Source organism: Eupeodes corollae, chromosome 1, assembly GCF_945859685.1.
Source record: "Eupeodes corollae chromosome 1, idEupCoro1.1, whole genome shotgun sequence".
In the NCBI taxonomy this organism is placed as follows: Eukaryota; Metazoa; Arthropoda; class Insecta; order Diptera; family Syrphidae; genus Eupeodes; species Eupeodes corollae.
The window spans coordinates 195,363,633-195,377,584 of record NC_079147.1 but is presented as its reverse complement, the minus strand read 5'-3'; the positions used below and the strand labels follow the sequence as shown (position 1 = coordinate 195,377,584).

Genomic DNA, 13,952 nt, shown 5'->3' with positions numbered 1-13,952 from the left:
TGGAGAGACTATTAAACAATCAGTCTTAGATTTTCTGATGAGCATCATCGCTGACGATCAGGATCATCTTGATTCATTTTAACGACCGAATCAGCGAAGATTGGAATGCCTTATTCTTAAGATCAATACGAACTGCTGCAGCATACGGTTTCGAGTTTTCAAATCACTAACTTAACCAAACATTCCAAACTTTGCACCAAATCTACTAATTCGAACTTCAACCCAACCCAAAAGTTCTATTGTATGACTGAAAAAATGTTTACTATTTTTATAATGAATTTTAAGCATTTCAATGCATTTTTGTTCAAGTTCTGGTATTGAAGTAGTTTTTATTGCTAAATGTTATAAGTAAAAAGCTGCCTAAATAACTGGTTTTTTAAAATGAAGTCTCTTTTTGGAAAACCCTATTTATAGGGTATACAATTTTGGATTTTATTAAATTAAATTTCAAGAAAAAATTATATTAGAAGGAAAAATAATTTGATACTTCTTTTCTTAATCCTTAGATATTTTAAAAATGTGATTTTAAATATATAAAATAAACTGGTCATTTTAATTTTGTCATCATTTGTGAATATTAAAGTTCTGTCCTCTTTAAAAAAAAATGTATCGCAATAGACTCACAACGCACTTTCCAGTCAGAATTTAAAAGATCAAATTAAAGAAAAGGTGTTTTTAAGAGGTATACAATTTTGAAACATTAAAAAAAAGAACTTTGTTTCGATTGACATCAAGTTAACTTTATTCAAAACTGGCTGGCTCGGATGGAGTCATCTTGCCTGGAAATTTAATTTGTATGCCTTTTTTTCAAAATGATTGACCTTTATAACGCTTCGAATGTTTTCCTACAAGTGGTCAATCGCTTTTGGCTAATTATCAGCATATGCTTGTGACTTCACATATTCCCATAGAAAGTAGTTAGAACTATCTTAGAGGCCAATTCAGGATAATCATGACTCCAACTAAAGAACTATTGTTTTTTGACGTATCCATTCAACCATATTTACCTACTGACTTTCAGACTGGCTTCATTCAGCACCTCATTTAGAATTTCGAGATGGTTTTCGAAATTATTTGCAACGATGATAATGTCGTCTTAATAGAAGAAGACAAATTGCTCAAGATCGTCAGAAGAAATTGTGTCAAAAATCTCTTCCAAGTCGCAGGTGACTAAAAACCCCCAAAAGACATTCTTCTTAATTGAAAAACACCTCTCCCAAGCACCGTGAAGGCAGTACACGGCTTTGATTCCTTTTCAATAGGAGTCTGCCTATAAGCTGATATAATTTCCAGAGCTCAGACAAAAACCTATCCTCTCGAAAAAATTGTATAAGAAAGTGGATAAGAATCCCCATCTGTGTTTTTATTCATCTTCCTAGAGGCCTACACAGGACCTATAGGAGCCGTTCTTCTTTTGTACTAAAAGTATTGGAGACGAATACGCACTTGTCGATCCCTCAATACCTCCTACTTCTAACATCGATTTGGTGCAACGATCACTAGATTTTTCCAGTTCTTTCTCGTATCCCTTAAGGCTCCATACAGCTCTATTTATAACCTTCTCGAATACCTTACTGATACTCGGCAGAGGACTTATCGATCGGAGATTCGCCGGATTGGAGTTTTCCTTTTTCTTGAAAAAATGTACCATAGCTGTCTTTCAACGGACCGGATAATAAGCATTATTCAGAGTAGTCCACAGCTTCCTCTGAGGTAATTGGATCGCCACTGCGTTAAGTCGCAACGCAGGTAGAAGAGTGCTGCAGGTCTATATTCTCCTCTTTTTCACTATTCCATATGTAGGTTTCTGCATGACTGGAAAAACAGTATAATAATGTTTAACCATTTCGACCGATCTCCTAATCCTGTGCTCAACTATTGTGTACCTTAAGCCCTAAGTCATTTTCCTAAAAGACTTTTCTATAAGATCCGCCACTAACTTAATTTCCCTAACAATCAATTCAGAACGTTCTGTCAATAAATCGAAAATGGTTAATACAAATTTCTAAAAGATCAAAACGGCGTACTACAGCGCTAATTGGATCTCAGGCTAGGTTGCCTTGAGATCGCCATTTCTACCTAAAAGAACAAAACCAGTTAAAATAATATTGACAAGTTAAAGTCCTATGCCCTAAAAAGAGCCCCTGTTATACCAACATTTTAAAGCCTTTACTTGGAATTTTCAAACTAAATAAGGTTATATGATTTCTTTTGGCCAAATTCTTCTTTAGAAAAGCTCTTGAGTGGTTCTCCAAAGTCCAACCTCTTAATATTAATAATTTTTAAGTACAAAATGAGATTTAAAAAAATAATATAATGATTGATATGATGTCCCCCAGTTCACCTTTTAAAAAGGTTAAGTAAATATAATAGAAAAATCAAAAATGTATAATACATAATTATTTAATTATACTTGTACAACCTTCTCTCAAGTCCCAATAACTGGCTCTTGTGGCATCAATGACCCTCTTCAGCAATGTAAATTAACCACAACACTTACCATTACCACTTCCTGCAAACAATTTTTTTCTTTTTGTTTTGTCTTAACATCATTATTTATGAAAGCATGGAAAACAATCTTCATTTTAGGCCACGCACTTGACTTGTGCAAGACCATACGAAAAATGGCAATCCCCAAAAACCGCAATGCGCAATATTGTGTAAGAAGGAAGATTCTCATCGCACTAATGACAGACAAAAATCAGGTCCCCCCAGTCCAAGTCCAAGTGGAAGTCCCAGTCCCACAGTCGAATATTCGCTTCCAAGAAAAATCCCTTCCAAAAATGAAAGAAAAACGAAAAATAAAAATGTATTTAATGTTCTTCGGAATTTTTGCTAATTAAAAAAAGTACTTCACTTAATGAACGCAAATAAATGACAACGGCGAACGGAGACGAAGACTTCGAGACGTTCCATGTTCGTCACCTAAAAAAACTGAAAAAAATGGCTAAACCAACAACGAAAATAAAATGAAAATGATGATGAATTCACGAAAATGATATTTTTCGAAAGATAAAACCTCGATTCGTTTAGATTCACATGCGACTGTTAATTAAAAGTACAGAATCAAAATAAAATAAAAATACGAAAAGCAAGTTCAAGTTGATGGATGCCGGTTTTTCGGTTGCGCGAGTTTTTATTTTATGAGATTTTGAAGGACTTTTTGGTGTCGTTTTCGTCACAGTCACAGTCAGAGTCACCATTACCGTCGCTCGTCGTCGTTACCCCATCAGAATTATTGTCGAGCATCAGCTGATGTTTTGATGATGCGCAGCGATTAAGCAAATTCCTCCATACCTGATGCGTGTTTTGAGGTAATTTTCAATTTCAATTTATTTTTAGAGTTGAGAAACGCAAACAAACATATTTCTTGGTTCACCGGCGCGGCGCGGAGTTGGTTGTGGTTAAAAAGACAATGATCTTGGAATTGAGGTGGATTCTTATTTTTATTTATATGTTTTTCATTTTTTATTTAATTTTCTTAAGTGCAAATCGTGTATAGTGTAGAAGGAGCTGAGAGTAGGTGGGAAGGATTGTTATGCACAGCAAGAAATTTAAGTGAATTGCAATCATCCGGAGAACTTTAACAAAAAGAATTCTGTTTTTTTCTTACGATGCAAAATAGAGTTATTTTAAGAATATAAATTAAAAAGTTGTTTTTCTTTTAAATGCGAATTCAGCGGAAATGGAGACGATTCAAGAGGAAAAAAAACAAATATCCCGAACATAAATTAATGTCTTAAAACATTGTTTTTATGTGACGAAACTGTCCAACTTTAAACAATTAACATTGATTTTTGTTTGTTTTTAGATTTTAACACTGTTTTATTTTGAAGCTTATGCTTAAATCCGATTTTACACTTTTTACTTTGAAACTTTGCATAATACGTTTCACCAAACTCAAAAAGTTAACACTTTGCAACTTTTTTTTTTTAATTTTGACGAAAAAGAACGTGAATTTTGAATTTAGCGGTTAATGCATTGAATCATCTCAACTTAAAAAAGAACTGCTTTTTTAGAGGTTTTTTAATCTATCGACATCGTAGCCATCATTCAATGGAATTTGACATTTTAAAGCAAACAAAATTGTTTCTTTTGAAAAGCTTTTGTAAAATAGTTTACAAAAAAGAGACTGGAATATAACCCATAGTAATAAGTTCCCATCCTGTCTATCGATTTGTCTTGCTTTAAAGGTTTGTAGGTTTTCGGGTTAAAATTGTCAATTAAATTTGGAAAATTTTAAAACTACCAACAATATTTTGCATATTCTGAAATAGTTTAATTTCAAAATCTATTTTTGTTAAAGGGATTTTAAGGGGAAAACCCATTTTTATTTTTTGTAAAAAGAACTGTCAATTTGATTTTTTTTTTTCAAAATTTTACTAGATGTCAAAAACGTTATTCTTCGTTGCATGAAATTATTTTGGAGATAAAATCATTGTTTTGTACGTACAATTTTCGAGGTGACATTTTTTTTCAGTTTTTTTTTCATTTATAAAAAAAAAACTTGATATCACGTTACAGTATATAATATAAAATTTAGTTCAAGTCGCTAGCGTTATTGGATCCTCAAATATATTGCGTTAACCAACATTTTCAACTTTTTTTTTTAATTGCTATGATAAAAAAACCACCCACTCAATTTTGTTAGAGTGCTTTCTGCTTTATAATCTGTATAACAAAATTCATTTGGAGTCAAAGTCATTTACTGGTTCTTGAGCTATGGACTACGAAAAAAATCTTCGCTAACGTATGGTACGGACGTACGAAGCTACATACACTCACACACATACATCTCTCTAAAATTCTTTTATTTCGACTCTAGGAACCTTGAAACGTCGAGAAATGTCAACATTTTCAATTCGACAAATCGGACCGACTATCCTATGCTATCCTATGGGAAGTTAAAAAGGAACAATTTTGAAGAATATTTAAATACGAAGAAGTTAGTTAATAGCGACAAAGAATAGTGAAACTTATATCTAACTTCCATAACGGAAATGATATTTCGAAAAAAATGTGTTGTCTAAAATAAACTACAATTCAATAGCCAAATGAATATGTGCTTAAGTCCCTTGAAACCACTTTTGCGTTTACTAAATTGGGCTGGGAATGGAACCCAATGTTACGGTGTTGCATCTATGCAAGGAATAAGCAAAGCAACCTTATTTAGAGTAGTTGATCGAATGCCAAATATTATCAATGATGAATTTCTCTCTAACACCATTTTTGGGCACAAAATTGTTCAGACATAGCCTCGGAATTTTGTTTCTCAAGAATTATTTTCTTATGCAGGTGGATGTGTTGGCGGTACCGTGATATAGGTATATTGAATCACTAACATAATCTAAGATTTACTTTGAAACTTTTCAAAATACGAATTAATTTCAAATTGGTGAAACACTTTTTTTCACTTTTCCAACAAATTTCTGAAAAATACAATTTTCACTCTGCAAATTTTGCAATTAAACGTGCAGGATATTATTTTATTTTCCAAAGTAAAGAAGTGATTGATAAGAGTTTGGTAGAATAGGGCTCTGGTATCTTCTTTCTCGAGATGAGACGATTCTTTAAAAACTTTTAAAGCACCCGAAACGAGTGTGAAACGCAACTTTTAGCACTAATTTTCAATGACGAATAATTATTATTTTTGATTTTTTTTTAGTTTAAAGGTCCTTTGAAAAATCAATGCTTGCAATGTAGAAGAGTGTCAAAAATCTCAAAGGAATAAGCTACATCTTTTAACCATTTGTGTGTGTGATTTCGTCAGAAATATAATGAGGCTATACAGTAAAAGACTTGTTCAAATATACATATATGTGATTTATTTTATTTAAATTTGGGCTTTATATAAGTTTTTTTAATTCAGGTTTTAAACACATTTTTTTTAATTCGATATTTAAAGAAAGGTCAATATTTTTTTAACGAAATTCCAATCTTAAACTTGTATTTATAAGCACTACAAAACATGCCAAATATATTTTAAAGGACAAATTACAAAAAAAATTATATATGTCAAAAACCGTAGGTCCTTTCTATCCCTGAAAACATAACATTTGAATATGTATTTGGAAATTTTAAGTCACTAGGCTCTAGTTCACTTTATGTTATTTTAAAATGATGTTTTAAATGTAGTATGTGCTTATATGTTTTTGAACTTTAATTTGTTTTCTGCTAATTGCGCAAAAATTGTTCGGGTACGAATTTTGGTAAAGATCCTTTCCATTTCACTAAAATTGGTTGCAAAACTCATCTTATAATTTAGATTGTCAATATGACTATTTTCAAAAACCAGTATTTTTGTTTCCAATTTTGATTTACATATTGATTATCTAAGGTTGTCATTTTAAATAGCCTAAAAACACCACCTCTTTAAAAAATTGAAAAATGTAATTTTTTATATTGAATACGTTTATGACCTCTATAGAATATTGGAAGAATTGTTTTACATAAAAATTGTTCTTATGGGTGCTACAGTAAGGGCAAACTTATTGAACTCATTTGTTCAAATAGTAGTTATCTAAGTAATAAACTACATTTCTAATATAAATCAATATTTTTCGTGTTTTTTAAATCGAAAACTATATAATTATTGCAACGAATGCAAAGTACTTATTGTCATACAAAATAATCGCGACATTTTAAAAGTAAAAACTTATTTTATCTATTTTTGTTTAGATTATATCAAAAGTTGGATTATCACGTTGGAAACGAAAATTCCGACTTTTGATGATTTTCATATTATTAAAAAATGTACAATACTTTAACAACAAAATGGTTATACTTCAAAATAAGGATATTCATTTTAAAAATTTAATTATGAAGACAACAATTTTGTGAAAAAAGTATTTGCACATGATAATCGAAAAAGAACGTTCGTCTTGACAGTCATGAATTAACAATTGTAAAATGTTTGTTATAATATAAACAATTATTGTAATCAATATGAACATTTTCTATTCACAACTGTCGATTATCAATATAACTACAAATTTTTTTCTCAGTACAGGATAGGTGAAGTAATACTTTAGCCGAAAAAGTCTAGCTTAAAACCAGTTACAAATAAGTTTGATGGTGTAGTTACGTTAACACAGTCTGTTTTGTTAACATTGCAACAAAAAACATCACTTTTCTTAAAAACGTCAACATTTTTGGACCAAAAACCTTACAAAATCTATATTTTTACTACAGTAGATGAAAATCAATATTTTCGAAAATTCATCGAAAAAGTCTGTAATCATCTTAGTATCGAAAAAACTACATTTTCGACTTCAACAAAACCAATGTTATGCCATTTCTCTTCTAGCCTTTTTCGTTTTTGTTTAGATCTTCCAATACAAATTCTTTTATCCTTGCTCAATTACAAGTTCAAGCTTTGTGGCTGTAAGTAGATTAAAAGTTAAGCTTGATATCGAAGTTAATCTTGAATATGAGCCCTTTGATTTGTATTTTTGTTTTCCTGAAAAATACAACTTTAACCAAGAATTAGAGCATTATCTGATGCTTTCAAATTTTGTTCCAAAACAGATTTGTACGAGTACTAATAACGATCCATTACATACACTACCGGTCAAAAGTTTGAGACCACCTTCAAAGGGTTTCTTTATTTGTACCTGGCGCTTGGGTTTATGAATGAATATAGGATTTTTTTACCTGCATTGTTAACTTAGACCATTCATAAAAGGTGCAAGTAAATTATGAGGAATTTTGTGAAAAAAAACAGTATTGGGTTTTTGGCTTCTATTTCGATTTCCTAAAGTTTTTATTTTGTATGAAATTTTACATTCAATTCAGAATTTTTTTATGACTGGGGTAATATTAAAGGGTAAAAAATGTAAAATTTGCATACCTACATATTCAGGATTTTGTATATAATGCTTGGTTTGGTCCAATTTAAATTTATTTGAGACTGTGATCTTTTCCAGTAAACAAAGTGCGCATTATGGGAAAAGTTAAATATTTAACCATTGAAACTTGATCTGCGATTATGACCCTTATTGAAGAAGGCTATTCGCAAAGAGAAATCGCCACAAAATTGAAGATATCCAAAGGAGCATTTCACAGGATCATACAGCGTTACTCTAGTACCGGTGGTTTTAAGGATAAACCGAGGTCAGGACGACCTAGAGTTACGACGAAAACCGAAGATCTGCATATCATCATCATAAGCAAGCGTTCTAGGAAGAAAACAGCACCAGATCAATGAAATCTGGGAAGAATCATTATCTGTATCAACGATAAAACGAAGGTTAAGGCATGCTTTTTGGGTACGTTGCTGTGCGGAAACCACTTCTACGACCCCAAAACAAAATCAAACGGTTGGAATGGGCCAAAACCCATAAGGATTGGACAGATGAAGACTTCAACAGAGTCTTATGGAGCGATGAGTCCAAGTTTGAGATATTTGGCTCAAATCGCAGAGTGTACGTCACGCGCAGTGCTGAACAGAAGATGCTACCAGACTGTTTGGTCCCAACTGTAAAACATGGAAGCGGTTGAGTAATGGTGTGGGGGGAAGTTTTTCCTTCGATGGAGTAGGAGTCCTAACACGAGTGATCGGAAGAAAAGATAAAGAAGTCTATAAAACGATATTGGAAGACCACATTTTGGTATCTGGACTCCAATTAATCGGTGAAGGTTTTGTATTCCAGCAAGACAATGACCCGAATACGCAAAACGAATACAGCACTGCATCCGAAGAACTTTACCACTGCACTCGTACTTTTAAACATACTGTAGGCAGATCAATAGTGTGTGGGCTATCACAGACTCTGTACCCCTCCATACTCTGAAAAACGATAAAGAGAACTCATAAAATAGAAATGTCAATTCCAGAATTCTAGCCACTGACCTTTTGATTTCGTGGAAACACTTAATTATGAAACTCGCCGGATGAAGTTTACATTGTCAATTTCTAGAACTACTTTATCATTTAAAAACATACTTATCGACGTTGTCAATTTTTGACATCTAAATGTCAAATAATTCAATATACAAAAAAATAAAGGAACAAAAAGTGATGATGATTATTTTTAATGTACTAATTTTGAAAGTAAACAAAAGATGAATTCTTTAGTATACTTCTTTTTAGTTGAAGAGACCAATCTGCTAAAAACGTTTAAAAATAAATATTGAAACCTTTTATATATTATTTTTGTGATTTCTATTGTTTACTATTATTTTGTTTTTGTTTTACTAAAAATTAGTTTCACATTTGTCTTGAAATTATCTCGAATGACAGATTATCGAAATTGTATAGACTGCCAAAGTTTTGCGATTTCAGTAATACCAAACAAGTTCAACAAAATGTCGCTAGTGCAGGGAATATTACCGACATTCGTTCAACTTTCATTAATAGAGTTTTCTAATGAAACAAAAAATTGGAAAGCAGTTAAAACTATGATTTAAGCTACTTCGACGAATTCTGTAATAGTAGAGGTAGTAAATAAAAACCATTGCCTAAAACTGCCATCAAAGTTCAAAAAGCGTAAATAATATGCAATTAATAAAAAACAAACAAATATTAAAAAATCTATATTTTCGAAAGCTAAGAGCATTTGAAAATTTTCTAGGTCACTTTAAAATCATTGTACATTGAAAATGTAGCACACAGTTTTATTAAATAGGTTCATTTCCTTAAAATTACAGCTACCGCTTTAATGTACCTACAAATTTAGAATTCAAATATAAAACTCCCTCTGTGCACTTTCTAAGCTGGTAAACACCTACATTCTAGAAAACAACATTTCAAGCTTAATAAATCACTTATGTCAAATTAAGCGTTGCATTTTATTTTTTTCCAATGTAATTTACCGGAACGACACACGATGTTAATTTCCTATAATATTTTCATATACATATATCAAATACACAAACTCATATTTACATGAATATACATAATGTAATATACAAATTTATGGGTAGTCCTCGATCTCAAGACCACGTAATCTTGATTATAACAATCATTAACGTCATCGTTTCTTGAAGTATATATGAATGTTTGCACATTATGTTTATTTTTATTTTTTGTTCAATAAAGATCGAAGTTAAATATTTATCTCAGGTCCGATTGTATACCTTTAATAGACCTGCCTACCTAAATGAGTTCAATAATATCTAATTGAGAACCAAATGAACACCATTAATATATTAATTGCCATAAAATTTGTTTTACTTTCAAATTTTACGGAAACTCATTTATTGTTATTATTACTACAATTTGTTAATAAGATAAGAAAAAAATAAACATAAACAATCATAAGAATCTATAAAATTTTTAACATTAAACTTTTAATTCGAAGAAATAAAAATGTATACATTCATTAATTTTTAATTTTTTTCCTTCTTAACTTTCAGACTTCGAATGAACATCGTGCGGAAAAGTTAATAAGGTAAGTAGAAGAAAAGATGGTGGATGAAGGTGAAGACGCTGCTGATGGAAAAGAATCAGAATGTGTATATGTTGTTAGGCTTGGATATGGGTGGAATTAATTTCATTCCAAGGACGTTCAAGGCCTCTTCAGTATACAGCAACACCAGTAGCAGTAGAAATCTTAGCTTGTTTTTTTACTTCTTTTAATTTGTGGGAGAATAGAGCACGAGGCGATAAGACTTATAAGTATTTATATATACGAACCAAACTTGATAATTATACACAAAATGCAAATGTTCAAGACATTGAAATTGAAATAACAACAACAAACCTCAACACCGAGAGTCATAGAATGAGGTTTAGAGGCAAAAAGACGGGGAGGGCGTGACAAGGAATTTATTATCACGAAAAACTCAAAAAGAAACATACTTTTTTCTAAGTCTGGAAAGTTGAAGCAAATTAATAGATACGAGAGTACATTATAGTGATTTTAGTTTCTTAGGTATAGCTACTTTTTTAAAATTTGATAAAAATGTTATTGTTTATTCTTTTGGAATAATTATTATGGAAGTAGATAAATTTAGAAGAGGAAATTTCAAAATATTGACAAACATATTTGTAAACAGTGGCGGTTCGTTGATTAGTGTCAATAATATGAATTAGTAAAACAACACAATTTTCATATTTTTAAATAAACAAATAGATGAGGCAGAGCAACAGTCCGTAAATAAATAGGGCCTAGTGATTTACTATACTCTCAACCATTTCTGTTTGCGAGTCTAATTTTTAGGGATGGGGGGAACCGACAGTTTTGAGCCAAATATTATCGTCTAACTTAAGAAATTTCATGGCAGGAATTACAGATTAGTCAATTCTTCGCAAGAACCAATACCCGTAAAAAAAAACTTTGGGTGGTAGGGATTAAACCCAAGACCTCTAGCATTACAGTCTATATTACTTATACTTTCCACCTTAATTTTTCTTTTGTTTTTGAAATAATATGCTTTTTTTGAATTTCATCATCATTTTTTTTAAATAACATAATTAACAGAGTCATGATCAAATGCATATAAGTCCCTAACTAGGTTAGGGTTAGGTTATAGTGGCTGTCCAAGATGGAAACGGACACACTCAGGCCAGTTTAATGGCCCATTGTGATACCACATGAATCTTGAGGCTCCCTCCTAAGCTCAATGGAACCAGCTTGAGTCCCTTACGAAACGTGAGAGGCTGATTATACCGATATGATTTAGGTCGTTTAGATCGTTAAAGAAGAATTCTCCTAGGTAATTCTTGCGTTTTCGAGCTAGAGCAGTGCAGAGAAGATGAAGAACCGTTTCTTCCTCTTCCTCGTCCATACAGCTTCTTCAAAAGTCATACGCCTAGTCTCGTGGCGTGCTTTCCTATTAGACCACCTGGTTCCACCTGGTGCCTGCCCTCCTCACAGCGTCTTGCATTATTAGCAGTTTACAAGTAGCGATTGGTATGCCAGTACTTGCCAAACGTGGTAGGATGGGTTGTACTGTACCGTTCCTGGCGAGTTCATCTGCCTTACCTGGAATGTCTCTATGACCCGGCACCCAGCAAAGGTGAATATTAAACTGTTGCGCCATCTCCATAAGAGATGATCGACAGTTATGGACTGTTATAGAGTTTGTAGAGACAGAGCCCAGAGATTTGATAGCGGCCTGGCTATCTGAGAAAATACGGATATCAGATATTGATATCACGTTTTCTTTGAGCCAAGACAAGACTTCTTTTATCGCCGAAAATTCCGCCTGGAACACGCGATTGAGAAGGCGGAATGAGAGACTTAATTTCAATCGTTCAGAGTACACAACTCCACCAACCCCTTCTTTTGTTTTTGAGTCATCTGTGTAAAAATGGATTGACTCATCCTCCAAGAATGTCCTATCCTTCCAAAAACATCTGGTAGGTATAGAAATCTGGAAGTTTCTGTCGAATTGTAGTTGGGGGATGGTGTAGTCTGTGTGCTTTGGAATTGATTGTAAGTACCTTAGAATTACGGAGTGGCCAATGTTGTTGTTAGTCCACTACAACGAAGCATTGAGGCGAATAGCAGAGCTTGCAGCTATTTGTTTGCTAAATATGTCAAGAGTTGTAAGGTAGAGCAAGGTGTCCAGTGCTGCAGACGGGGTCGTGCGAAGCGATCCGCTTATACACAGGCAGGCTGAACGTTGGACTTTATTTAACTTATCCCTGTTTATACCTTTCTCTAAAGCAGTCCACCATACTGCCACACCGTACGTTAAAATCGGTCTGATTACCGATGTGTATAGCCAATGCGTGATTCTGGGCTGTAAACCCCATTTATTACCAATAGCTTTTTTGCAAGAAAAGAGAGCTACAGTAGTTTTTTTTTTACTCTTTCCTGTACGTTGCGTTTCCAATTTAGTTTTTTGTCTAAGACAAGACCCAGGTATTTAACTTCGTCTGAGAATTTTGATTGGATTCCTTTCATATAGGGAGGGTTGACAAATGGAATATTGTATCTCCTCGAAAATAAGACCAGATTGGTTTTGTGTGGGTTAACACCCAGTCCACACCGATCAGCCCAAAGTATTAGTCTGTCCAAGTCATTTTGTAAGAGTTCTTTTAGGATGTTAAGATGCTTTCCTGAAACTGCTATAGCAACGTTGTCCGCATAGGCTATCACTCTGAAACCCTCCGCATCCAGACTAGTTAGCATTTCATTCACCACTAGGTTCCAGAGGAGAGGGGATAGAACACCACCTTGCGGTGTCCCTCTACTAACGAATCGTCTGCTAGAAGAGTTGCCCAGTTTTGAGTTAATTATTCTGCTAGTAAGCATTAAATGAATTAACTCCCGAAGCGAACTCTCTACATTTAGAGATGTCAGTGCAGAAGTGATTGCAGATGTGTCCACGTTGTTAAAGGCACCTTCGATGTCAAGGAAAGCAACCATAGTGAACTCTTTATGATGGAGGGAATATTCGATGGTGTGTACTAAAGTGTGTAATGCTGTTTCCACCGATTTACCCTTACAGTAGGCATGTTGAGACGAAGACAGAAGTCTTGTATCGATACGTGCCCTTAAATGAATATCAATCAATCTTTCCAGGGTCTTAAGAAGGAATGATGATAGACTTATAGGTCGTAGATCTTTAGGATTGACTTGGGAGCATTTACCTGCTTTAGGTATAAAAACAACTTTAACTTCTCTCCATGCCGAGGGAACATGGACCAGGTAAAGACAGCTGGTAAAAATTGCCTCAAGGATTGGTGCAATTATATCAGAAGCTTTTTGTAATTCGGAATTAGTAATAAAACACAATTTCCATATTTTTAAATAACAACAAATAAATTAGGTGGAGGAACAGTCCTTAGATAAATAAGGCCTTGTGATTTACTATACTCTCAACTATTCCAGTGTGCCAGTCTAATTTTTAGGAATGGAGGGGATCTACAATTTTGACCCAGATCCGAACGTCTAATTTAAGGAATTTCATGGAATTACAGATTAGTCAATTCTCCCCAAGAACCAAAACTTTAGGTGGTAGAGATTAAACCCAAGACCTATAGCATGACAGTCTATATT

General features: G+C 33.1%; 1 protein-coding gene across 3 annotated transcripts in view; it reads left to right on the top strand.

Moving 5' to 3' along the window:
- The window catches only part of LOC129953848 (uncharacterized transmembrane protein DDB_G0289901), a 265,317-nt gene that overhangs the window by 103,198 nt on the left and 148,167 nt on the right, over window positions 1–13,952 (top strand). For all 3 annotated transcript variants that reach the window (XM_056067350.1, XM_056067349.1, XM_056067348.1), the window contains exon 2: window positions 10,357–10,391. The gene's annotated coding sequence lies outside the window, so the exon portion shown is untranslated. The remainder of the gene's footprint in view (window positions 1–10,356; window positions 10,392–13,952) is intronic.